This window comes from Pleurodeles waltl, chromosome 3_2 (genome assembly GCF_031143425.1).
Source record: "Pleurodeles waltl isolate 20211129_DDA chromosome 3_2, aPleWal1.hap1.20221129, whole genome shotgun sequence".
Taxonomy (NCBI): Eukaryota; Metazoa; Chordata; class Amphibia; order Caudata; family Salamandridae; genus Pleurodeles; species Pleurodeles waltl.
The window spans coordinates 108,644,284-108,657,192 of NC_090441.1; the positions used below are offsets into that span (position 1 = coordinate 108,644,284).

Below are 12,909 nucleotides of genomic sequence, written 5' to 3' on the forward strand. Positions count from 1 at the left end.
GTTTGTGACATATGAACCCCATCTTCCAAACTCTGAATCAGACCCATAATCAGTGATGCTTGTACAAAATCAATCTGTTCTGCATGATATTGAGCCTTGCACTGTTGTGGAAAGGTGAGCTAGCAGTACCCAGACTAATATTTATACTAGAGGTACTCTCCACTCAGATTTTTTAGTGTAGATAACAACAAACGGGTCAGAGGTGTAAGATGTGTGCTTTGGGGCAATGCATATTTTACAGCTGGATATATCAGAAGATATACCACTTGACTGCCTCCTTACACTTGCTTTTATATAGCAATAGGATTTAGGACAGTGTGAGGTCACACTTTTTAGTAGATCTGACCATGTGCAAAACCCAAAGGTTTGTGTGCTGGTTTACCCCACACATGTCCCCTTTGCATACATAAGCAACAGTAAGGAGCAGAGAGGTTTAGGTGCAGCCCAAAGGTCAAATTTCAACACAAAGTAGCTTTTGTGCATGAAAGTTAAAACTTTCATGTTCTTGCACCATGTCGCCTGGCAGCATAAGGACTAGCTCAGCCTTTTGGGAAATATGGGCCAAAGTACACAATATGGGTTTTAAACCCAATTAACCAACCTCTAAATCGAACACAGGTGTCCTTGGAGTAGCTGGTACCCCGAAAGTCGCTCCCTAATGCTAACTTCACTTACACAGACTCCACAAAATACCCAGATGTATTGGCATGAACTGTAATACCCCAGGGCACCTACCATGCAGGCGAAACAAACAACTACCTTCCATCACTGCTGATGATGGCCAGGCTTTGTCTCTTTGATGACAAGAGTGTCTGTGCAAAGAAAGCTTAGTAAGTGTGTTTCAAATAAATTCAAGAGATTGTGTCGCTGCCAAATAGTCTGTAGTAGATCTACCTAATTTTAGTAAGAACACTTCTGGCTCATAGGCAATTGGAAGTGAAAACTCAAGTGCTACAAAGCTCTACAGGTGTGGGTGTCTAGAAACTGAAGTGGCACCAAGAGAATATGATTTCCAGTGACCACACTTCTAAAGATCAATTATTTAGCAGATAGATCACACTGATGAGTATATATGGTTCCTCAGATAGGGGACTGACTTCCATATTGATGATGGTTCACATGTTTTAATACGACAAAGTGGAAAAGATCATCTCAGCAAATGACCACTTTGAAAGTCCTCAATGTACCCTTACTTTTTTCTCCTGGAGTGAGCTTCTTTCAGCTGAGAACTTACCTGGCCTGGAAGCCAGGTAAGCTGTATTTCATATGCTGTGGATGCTCTTGGGTCAAAAAAGGAGGCATGTCTTCAATAAAGAATGCAGAACTATCAACTTACTCTTTTTGTACAAAGGGCAATGAGCTTTAATTAACAGGTTGTTTGCCAGATATGAAGGAGCTGTTTTCTTAATCCTTCATGTGGATGTCACTATTTTGCTGATCAATGAGTTGCTTGGCGAACAGGGCATATTATCATTATCATGTGGCCTTCCATAAAACAGAGGGTTTGGCCTACGCGTATTCAGCCACCATTGCTCTGTGTTAAACTGTTTTTACTCCACTGTAGTACCAATTCAATATACATTTTAACCTTTGGGTATTCTAGTTCATTTTGATTATTTTTGTCCTAACAATGAACTTTTATATTTCTTATCATGCACCTTGCACTTTATATGAGCACCACCAAGTGCTTATAATTATATCTGTTTTATATGCTGTTGGGTGACTTGGTTGTACTCAGGCCTACTAAGCGAATTCCCCTTTGGAACAGTTGTGATGCGGATGTCTTTGCACCTTTTAATCTTTGTGTAATCTTATCCTTTTTAAACTTGATTATCATATTGAATTTTGTCTTTTATGGCCATATTTGGCCGAATGAAGATTTCTTGAATTGGTGTTTACTCCATACCTATTTTTCCTGGCCAGTAGTTTTGATATGTGATTGTTTTTGCTACACTCAACTAGCTGTCCAACAGTGATTATATTACTAAGTATAGTGAATTTAGAGTAGACCGGTATGGTTTATCTTGTAACATCTAGTGAGTAAATATGATAAAGGTCTTAATGCTATTGAAAGTAGATTATACTATTATAAATAGATCTTTTGTTCCCATTGCATGCACATGCCATTATATTCGCTGAAGCATATTGGGGCAGTAAATGTAGCGGTAGATGGACACAAGATGTATGTGAAGATGGTGGAAGTACTATTCAACATGATGTAAAGTGGAGGGAAGGGACTACTATTCAACATGATGTAAAGTGGAGGGATGGGAACGAGTTGATGGGAATGGGACATAGTAGTGAACTACAAGTGACACAAAGTAACATCTCACCTGAAATTTAATGTGTGTCCTCAGTGAAAATGCAATCGCTGGGTTGTACTAGAATAACAGTACCTTGTTTTACAGTGAAGTTCTCCTCTCTTTTCAGAAGGACATTGCCCTTGCCCCTCTGGAACGCCCTGAAAAACGTCAGAGCCTGCTCGGAAAGAAGAAACTAAAAGGAGTCACCAATGGATTGAACTGCCACCCAAGAAAAAACAGACACAACTTCTACAACTATAGCTCAGATCGAGAAAATGACCGCAACGTGTGTCAACAATTTGGCAAGAAGAGATTTCAGAAAAGTCATAGACAGGTAAGACTTTTTTAATAGGTTCTCCATGGAGAACTTGCAATTTAAGTCCTAAGTTAATAGACAGAGCTCGTAACAGCAGCTCCAATTCTATACCAGGTTTGCAATTTGTCATGGCAGTTCTTGGCACGGGATTTCTATGTATATTGAAGCGAAGTTCTGCTTCTTTGTGAAGCTCTAATCTAGAAGAAATAGCTTGCTGTCTGACAAAACTTTAAGAATTGATCATTCCCGGCTTCTAGAATGATGATTTTTTAGGCACTACACGTGAAATATCAGAGCATGGATGTATATTAATTAATGATTTCCAGATCATTACTTTCACTGAAGATAGAACTATTGAAATGGTTTAATGCATGGTGTGGCAAAGTCTAGCAGATATTTTTGAAATCTACCAATAGTCCATAATTTTGAACGCCTTGATTGTAAACTTCTTGTATTGTTTTTATACTTTCATTTGAGCCATTTTCGAAATTGTGAGGGGACTGTGTTTTACAATAACTTATGGTTTAAAAACGCATGCTGCAGAGTTCCTTGTGTGTCCAGCAGTTTTCAGTCAACAAAAAATGTTAAAATAAAATCTGGTGTCTAATGTTCATGTTGCTTATTGATCGAAGTTTTGTCTAGTGGCAGTTTTGAATCATCATGAAGTAGAGCAGAAGGTTAGTGTAACTGCTGCAAAGAACGTATACCTTGCAAATCACTCACTATGAGTTAACCATGGGAAGCGCTATAAAAAGTAAAATGTATGTCAGTGAGGGGCTATGGAGTGATGGGGGCACTGTTTGAGGTTGGTAGTGAGGGAATCCATGGAGATCGAGATAATTTGGTTGGATGCCTATAAAGATTGTCACACTTGGAGCTACCAGCACAAAAGCCAGCCCTGCTGGAGGATTTTGCAACAACTTCAAATGTTTTACTCCTCAAACTAATTTTTAGGTCTGGTGTTAGCCAAGACCTTTTGATTTTACTAAAATTACATCTATAATATACCTACTTAAAGCGACTTTCAGCCACCTCTCTTCACCCGTTGGTCTGTCATTCACATTTTCCTTCTGCCCACTACAGTATACAGCATGGGGCACGGGGTCAGCCTACTTCATCCACTGATTAGCTTTATTTTACGTGACTGCATTTTGCTCTTTCACAATGAGCATATCCTCAAACAAGGTAGTTCCCTTTCATGTGGGTGTTGTTTTTTATTTTTAAAATTACTTTAGTATTGCCTTTATGTTTAGAGCCTATTGGGGGAAAGCAGGATCTTTCTACCATATATGAGAACAGGCCACATTCCATGTTTATCAGTTCTTGCCTCCTACCAATGCTATTGTAAATTCCCTTTGAAGTGCCCTTTGTTTATCCGACTGGTAATATTTCACAGAGTAACAGATTGCAGCATTTGAAACTGTTTTTATTAGGTTATTCGCTTTTTACTATGCATATAGTACAGAACCCAAAAACATCAATAAATACATTTGAATTCATAAATGGACAATTCATCAGAACACATTTATTCTGGACTCAATTGTACCAAAGGTTCTTTCATAAACTTTGCCCAGGAAGAAAATCAACTTTTATTGTGTTTAATTTGTAGTACTTGCTACAGTTTTTAAATGTATTTCCTTCTTACTTCTTTCTTCATTTATTTTCTTCCTTCTGTCCTTGTTTCTTTCAGTGTCCTTCTTTCTTACTTTCTAGTTCATTCATTCTTTCTCTCTTTCTTTCTTTCTTTCTTTCTTTCTTTCTTTCTTTCTTTCTTTCTTTCTTTCTTTCTTTCTTCTTTTCTTGCTTTCTTTCTCTCTTTCTTTCTTACTTACTTTCTTTCTTTCTTTCTTTCTTTTTGTCTTTCTTCCTTTCTTTTTTCTTGATTCCTGCTTTTTTATCTTCTTTTTTCCTTTCCTTTTTCTTTCCTTTCCTTCTTCTTTCCTTTGCCCTTCTTTCTTTGTTTATTTATTTCCTTTCTTTCTTACCTGCTTATCTGCTTTCTTTGCTTCTAATCTTCCATTCCTTATTTTTTCTTTTATTTTTTCTTTCTTTCCTTCTTTTCTTCGGTCTTCTCATCATTTCTTCCTTCTTTTTCCTGTCCTTCGTTCTTTCCTTTTTTATTTCCATCTATCCTTTCAACTTTTCTTCCTGCGTTCTTTCTTTCCTTCTTTTTTTGTGTTCTTGTTTATTCCCTTCTTTCCTTCATTCCTTCCTTTCCATTATTTTTCTTTCTTTAATCCTTTTTCCTTCCCTTCCCTTCCTTTTCTTTCATTCTTTCTTGCTTTCTTTCCTTCCCCTCTTTCTTTCCTTCTTTCATTTGTTTTTGCCTTCTTTCCTTCTTGCATGCTTTCTTGCCTTATTGTTTTTTTCCTTCTTTCTTTCTGTCCTCCTATCTTTCCTTCTTCTCTTCTCTTCTTTATTTCCTTCTTTCTCTCCTACCTTCTTTCCATCCTTCATTCTCTCCTTCTCAAATGCAAGAGGCTGAGAGCTAATGGCAGAACAATTGTTTTTTTAGGTCTGTGCTAGCCAAGCCCTTTTATTTTTACTAAAATGATCTGTGTGACATACTTTTTTACAGGCGTTTTCAGCCACACTTTATTCATTTGACCGTGTTTGAGTCATTCCGTTTTTTCTTCATATATACTCAAGCTCCAAGGGGCAATGCATCAGCCTACTTCAGCCATTGGCTGGCTTCACTATGATTTATGGAATGATTTATGGCATGATGCCCTAATAGCATGCTGCCCTTTACAATGAACACATCAACACACAAAGTAGTTCCCTTAAGAACCAGGGAGCACTATGGTGCTGTGTCAATTTTTGAGACCATAAAACATTTTTGTTGACCATGCCAGGCCTTTTGGCTTTGCTAATACTTGTTTGGTATGAATGCTGTCAAGGTAAGTTTGTCCTCGTTTCTGATGTGGTGTGATGTTTGTATGTTGTCATAGTCACCTAATTGAATCTATGTAGTTACTTACAATGGAAAATATGATGTTTACTGGTGCCAAAATAAGTTTTATCAACCATAAAATGTGATTTATAAACATCTAGGGACTGATCAGAAAACATTTTTGGCAGGCATAATTACATACCTTCAATAATGAATAGCACAGTGTGTGGTGCAAACATCTCTTACTGCTTGATTATTAAAGTGGGCTTTTCATTCATGTTTGGCAAACAGTACAACACACCATCAAGACAACAACACTTAAGAAAACACAAAACTTAAGAAAAGCACAAAATACTAGCATATTACAACATCACCCCACACCACCACACAAAGCAACAAATAAACATAACATGACAAGACAATAACATAAACACAATATAACCAGAGAGCACAACTCCAAACTACATCAAACACAGTTCATAAATATACCAACACAACAACCAACATTGTTGTGTAGTTGTTATGTTAATTTTCATTTCTGCATTGCTGTGAAACAGTTTTGTGCCATGTTGTTGTGTTGCCGTAGTGTGTTCCCCAGTAATTATTTTGCTATGCTCTATTCTGTTGAAGTCCATTGTATTTATGTTGCACTGTACGTGTATTGTGTTATTAGAGCACATTTTTTTTGTCTTGCTCAGTTGTTTTGTTAATGTGTATTGCTCTGTGATCCCCTGTCCATCTGTTTTGTTAGCAAGAATTAGGTTACATTGGTAGGCATGAAGCCATGTTTCCCTTGTCACACTAGTAGTGATGGCTTCTGCAGGTGACGTTTAACATCCAGTGCTTTGGGTGTAATTTCATCCCTGTATACTACAGCCTTACAGAAGAGTTAAATATGCTGATCAGAGAGTCGCTAATATTTACATGTTTTAAGGGTCAGAGCACAGACTCTGTGCATTAGACATCAGTGCAATTTGTGAAAAGCAGAAAAATAATTCATCAAAAAACAGTGGTGCCCCTGCCAAAAAGGGCATTTTCTCTCAGTCTCCATTACAGAAGCCTGTAAGCACAGCTCAGAATTGTGTTGCGATTCCCAAGCACCCGCGTGGTATTAATACATCAAGAGTGTCTGGGTAAGATGAGTTGGTGGACTGACATTACTCTGGTTCATATTCGTCTTTTACCTGATTATAGGAATGTCCTTCAACTTGAAATCTTCAGGGACAGAACGTCAGCTCTGAATCTGCTAAAGCTTGTGTAGAAATCACACACGAATAGAGAATCTTGAAAGACATGAAACTTATCAAAATTACTGTATGCAGACCTTCCTTAAGGGGTTTAGTAATTCAATAATATAATTGGCAATTTTCCTTTGAACAAAACATATGGAAATATTAATTGCTTTTGATCCAGTTTCAGGGACGACAAAACCTTATGGTGTTATTAAAATATATATACAATGTCCTTACTTTTAGGGGCTTTAAGCCATCCCTCTTCACCCATTGGTCGGTTGTTGTGTCATTCATATTGTTCTTCCGTCTGTTAAAGCCTACTGCATGGGACAGTAGGACAGTTCACTTCAGCCACTTGATAACTTCACTGTAAGTTATGTCATTCTCGCCTTTCACATGAGCACATCATCACACAGAATAGCGGCTTTTAGTGCCAACTTTTAAGATCAAAAATATTTGTGACTTAAGTCTGTTTTTTTCACATATTGGATAGGACTGAGAGGACTGCCAACAATAAAGTTGTTTAAAACCTATGACCAAACACACAATGCCAAAAGTCTCTCTTGAGTTTGCCAATGCGGTTAAAATGTATATGTAGTGCAAAGTCGACCAATGTGCAACAGACCCCAAAGGTCCAGTTTGAATCCCAGCATCAGTGCTTGATTCCACATCGTGTGATTCTGGGCAAAGCACTCAATTCCCCTGATTAAAAAACCGCAGAATGCATTGTATTTGTGTAATCCCACTTGATGTTCACTACCTTGAAGATTTATATACTGTCTCCCATTCCTCTAAGTAGTTTACAGTGCTCTATTGCTTCGTAGCCAGGGTTGTGCTATATAAATGCCAATATATAGATACAATACATGCATGAAGAATCAAGCTGCCTCACAGCTCTGTTTCGTCTACAAGCCTTGTGGTTACAGTTTTCTCCTTGACAGTAATTAGAGTTAAGATTTACAGTTTTTAATTGATGAAACATTACTGAAAAGCCTCACCCCCCTATGAGGAATGTTCCTTGGAGGTTTTTCTTGCATTCATTTACAAGCTTCATCTACAAAGGCTCAGCACATCACATGCCATCATTCTTCCATGCAGTGCATTGTGCTCTGAATAATATTACATCGAATTAGAATGATGTTCTCCATATAATTTTACTCTTTTTCTTTCAACATGTCTTTTGAAGATGTCAAAATGCAGTTGTCGACAGAATTTGTAACCATCTAAGACCAGGCCACTTTGTTGAACTAAATGTTTTTTTGTTGTCCCTTTCATGATAAATGAAAGCCAGAATAGAATATAAAAAGTGTATCTGAGAAACGGCATTACAATTTCTCTAGGCATAGATCAGAGGAAAACATAAAACATTATAAAATGATTATATTGCACACTTCGGTGGCCATTTTTTGTTATTTTCTTATTTGTCGTATGTGTATACCGCCGGTATATACCACAACCTACCCACATGAGCAGTGGAGCGATTTCCAAGGAAACTAGAAATTTCCTTCCAAGTGAGCTCCGTGGTCTCGGCCTACTTCAACACCCTAAAGATCTTGAAGAAAATCATTAAGTGGTTGCCAGACAACACCACTGAAATGATCAATGAAGCCCTTGTCACCAAAAGACTAGAATATAAAAACACCCTGTACTCCGGGATTACCAACCAGGTCACAAGAAGATTGCAGACCATCCAATATGCAGCAGCCGGACTAGTCCTCAACTTCCCATGCTGAGCCCACGTCACACCACACCTTAGGGAAGTCCACAGGCTCCTGATACACTTTAAACTCCTCACCCATGCCTACAATGCTGTCCACAACACTGGCTCTGCCTACCTGAACAACCATATTCACTTACATCAACTTTCCAGACACTTCAATTCTGCCGGGCTCTCACCAGCACACACCCCACGCATACACAAAAGCAGAGCAGGGGGCCATGCCTTCTCTTACCTGACCCCTAAAGCCTGGAATGACCACCCACAACAAATTAGAGCATCCTCCTCCCTTCTTGACTTTGCAAGAAGCTAAAGAGATGGCTTTTTTAGTAAGACCACACGGCTGGCCTCATACACCTGCTACAGACTGCCTGATACCCTCACAGGTGATTACCACACTATAAAAACACTGATGACATTACATAACATAACATGAGATGGGTTGAATAGCATTAACGAGGTAACAGTAACCAGATGGGAGAAGCTTGATTGTGGATCAGAGATGGCACTTAATTTTCTGTTTTCAAGTGAAGGGGATCCACTGAAAGAAACAGATCTCAGCTTTATAGAAACAAAACAGACAAAGTGGTGTGGCAAGAGTGCCATGGGCCTCAAACCATGAAAGAGAAATGGTCCCATAACCCTTTCTGAAGTAAGTACAGCATCAAAAATTTGAGTTCAGAAGGGCTGTTGCTGGCCGTGCCCTGATGCCATGGGACCTGCTGTACCATTGATACCCACATCTATGGACAGAAGAGATATATAATTTCTACTTTGAAAACACACATCACTCGCTGTGCTTGGCTGAGCATGTGTATTCATTTTTTGTCTGGTATCACCATACCTTAAAATGAATTCCAGCACCTATGAAAAGAGAAAGAATAGTATACATTGACTGTGAAAGTCTTAGCTCAAGGAATCTTTAAAGAAAGTAAGTTTCAACTGCTAATGACTAAATATGGCATAGTGGCTAGTGGATGCGTCTGCCACCATTATGTCAACCAGATCTCCTATTTTTAGTCCCAGGTGATTTGTGGCTACTGAAGGACATTGAATGCTTATTTTGCCATCATAGGATACCACAAGAGCAGAAAAAGATTGCATCAGACAGTCTTAAAATTGGTATATTGTTAGGGGAAATCTCTTCATGAATTTAAGATCAGTTGCCATCAATGGCTGTCCAGTGCAGTGCGGATACTTTTTCCTTTTTATCTTATGCCAAGTATGGATCACGTCAACAGTGGCAAAAAAGGAAACCCTTATTGAAGTGGTGCATACTGCTGTTTGTTTTGCGGAAATAGGCACAGAAGGGTTTTTCCCAATGTGTCAGAGACTATTTCTGTCATTTTTTGGGGCGTGGTGCACGACAATGAGGACATGTGCAAGTTCATATTACTAAAGCATGTGTGCAGGCATACAATCAACAGGATTAAGCTGTGTCTAGGGCGCAATGAACCCATGCATCCACTCTAGGAGATTGTGATAGACCACAAGGTCACAGTCTCAAATCCTAGTGAGTCAACTCAGTCTTTTATTTCTGAGTTTGGTTTAATGCTTACTGTTGAGTTGACTAATAATATACCTCTGCTATTCAGAACCAAGATGCCTGAAGGGGTGAACATGTGCTTACAAATGTGTTAGGTTATCAGTTGAATATCTGCATCGAAGAGGTGGCAGATATTTGCTTAACCCCACAGACACCTCTTCAAGGTGGTTGGATGGATGGTTTCAAGGATCAGTCAATAAACAGTCCCATATTCAGAGATGCAGTCTGTTAGACTTTTCATCCTTGGTGTGGCCTCCCTTAACTTTTTGCCTCTGTTTCCCAGGTTCTTGATGTGTGTTGGACTCTGTTTTGGCTGTTTTTGTTACTCTGTGCACTTTACCACTGCTAACCAGTGCTAAAGTGCAAGTGTTCCTATACAAAATGTGTATGTAATTGGTTTATCCATGATTGGCATATTTGATTTACTAGCAAGTCCCTAGTAAAATGCAATAGATGTGCCCAGGGCCTGTAAATCAAATGCTAGTAGTGGGCCTGCAGCACTGGTTGTGCCACCCACCTAAGTAGCTCTGTAATCATGTCTTAGACTTGCCACTGCAGTGTCTGTGTGTGCAGTTTTTAACTGTAAATTCGACTTGGCAAGTGAACCCACTTGCCAGGCCGAAACCTTCCCTTTTCTTACATGTAAGGCACTCCTAAGGTAGGCCCTATGTAGCCCCAAGGGCAGGGTGCAGTGTATGGTTAAGGTAGGACATACAGTAATGTGTTTAATATGTCCTGACAGTGAAATATTGCTAAATTAATTTTTTCACTGTTGCAAGGCCTGCCCCTCTCATAGGTTAACATGGGGGCTACCTTTAAATATGATTAAAGTGTAGATTCCCTTTGGGAGCGGATAGACATGGAGTTTGGGGTCTCTTAACTCACAATTTCAAAATACACCTTTTATTAAAGTTGATTTAAGATTGTGTGTTTGAAAATGCCACTTTTAGAAAGTGGGCATGTTCTTGCTTAAATCATTTCTGTGACTCTGCCTGTTGGTGGATTCCCTGTCTGGATCAGTTTGACAGCTGGGCTAGTTGCACCTCTCACTAGACAGTGACACAAAGGGAGCTGGGAGTAGTCTGCATTTCCTGATGAACCATCTGTGCTAGAAGGGAGGGGAGGAGTGGTCTCTCACACCTTAAAGGGCTGTGCCTGCCCTCACACAATGCAGTCTCCAACTCCCTGGTGTGTGTCTGGGGCCTGGCCTGGACAAGGCAGGATTTCACAAACAAGAGAGACTTTGTTTTGAAGTAGGTCTACTTCAAAGGGCAAAATGGGTATAAGAAGGGCACCCAAAACCACAGACTTTAGAACACTTCTGGAAACCAAGAGGAACCTCTGCCTGGAGAAGAGCTGAAGAGATGAGGAAGAAGAGCTGCCCTGCCTGTGACTGTGCTTTGTGGAGCTACCCTGCAGTTGCTGCTTCTGCATGTGCTAGAGGACAAAGACTGGGCTTTGTGTTGCATTCCTTCTTGTGAAGATCCCCAAGGGCTTGATTTAGAGGTTGCCTCCTGTTATGTGAAGTCTCAGGGACAGCAAAGACTTCTCTCTACCAGCACCTGGAGTCTCTGGAGAGACTCCTACTCTGCCAAGTGGTGCCCATCCAGTTCCTGGGACCCTGAAAGGAGAAGCTGGCAGCCCAAGAGTGAGACATCCACGCACAGACCGCTGTGCGGGGAAAAGATTGACGCGACTCCGATCTGTAGCTGAAAAATTGACGCGCCGCCGGCTTCGCGGCTGAAAACCGATGCGCCGCCGGCTTGTGGCTGATCATCGACAATCGCCTGCAACGCGACCCGCAGATCGACACCCGAAGCAGGAGAAACTATGCACAGCATCGCTGACGGAGGCTGGTGAGATCGCAACCCGCGCTGCGTGGTTTTCGGATCATCGTGCGGCTGGATTTCAGACGCAAACACCGCTGGGGGTGTAAAAATGACACAAGACCCGGACCCGAGAGTGCTGACCAGATTGACTCAACGCTGTCCTGCAGAGAGAAGAAACGACTCACACCGACCCGACTAAAGGAGAAACGACCCCAGGTCTCACTCATGAGTGAAATCGACACATCAAAAGCCCTTTTTGACGCACGCTCACCCTTGCATGGTTATTTTTGACACACTCAAGGTACATTTTCACGCTAACAGCGTTAGCGTTGGCTTAAAATTACATGAAGACTCTTTTTGCATTTTTAGTGATAATTTGACTTGTGTATTGTGGATGTTCATCGTTTTGGTCTTGTGTTGTTTAGATAAGTATTCTCTCTTTTTTTTAAACCTATGTTGTGTCATTTTGTAGTGTTTTCATTGAGTTACTTTGAGTTACTGTGTGTGTTGGCACAAATAATTTACACCTAGCAATCTAGTTCAGCCTACTGCTCGTGCCAAGCTACCTAGCGGGTAAGCAGTGGTTAGCTGAGGGTGATTCTCTTTTAGCCTGACTAGAGTAAGGGTCCTTGCTTGGACAGGGGGTAACCTGACTGCCAACCAAAGACCCCATCCAAAAGTGAGTTAGGGACTCACACATGCACAACTGCTCAGTGCAGATGTAGGAACATTATTAGGATGTGCACATGTGAGTACTGTACTGAGAGCATGGAGAGCTAACTGTCTGCCATAAAATTACTTATACTCTGGAATTGTGCCTTCCTTCATTGTGACATTCTTTTAGGAAAACTCCACGCACACTAAAAAATCGTCTGGCTCATCTACCACTCAGTGGCCTCAGGATGTCAGAAGTGGAAAACATTATTGTCCAGGCATTGCCTTTCTCAGGGACCAACTCTTGTGCTGCAATATTTAGTATAGATTTTAATGCAAGCCTGAGTATTTATGCAGCACACTGAGTTTTTAAAGTGAAAACACAACACAAGAAAAATTCCACACCATAATATAGAGTA

At 40.2% G+C, this 12,909-nt stretch overlaps 1 protein-coding gene across 1 annotated transcript in view; it reads left to right on the plus strand.

Annotated features, from left to right (window-relative positions):
* The first annotated feature begins 2,436 nt into the window (after nucleotides 1-2,436).
* AUTS2 (activator of transcription and developmental regulator AUTS2) overlaps nucleotides 2,437-12,909 on the plus strand; it is a 1,924,915-nt gene continuing 1,914,442 nt past the window's right edge. Inside the window, exon 1 of the mRNA XM_069226926.1 lies at nucleotides 2,437-2,637. The gene's annotated coding sequence lies outside the window, so the exon portion shown is untranslated. The remainder of the gene's footprint in view (nucleotides 2,638-12,909) is intronic.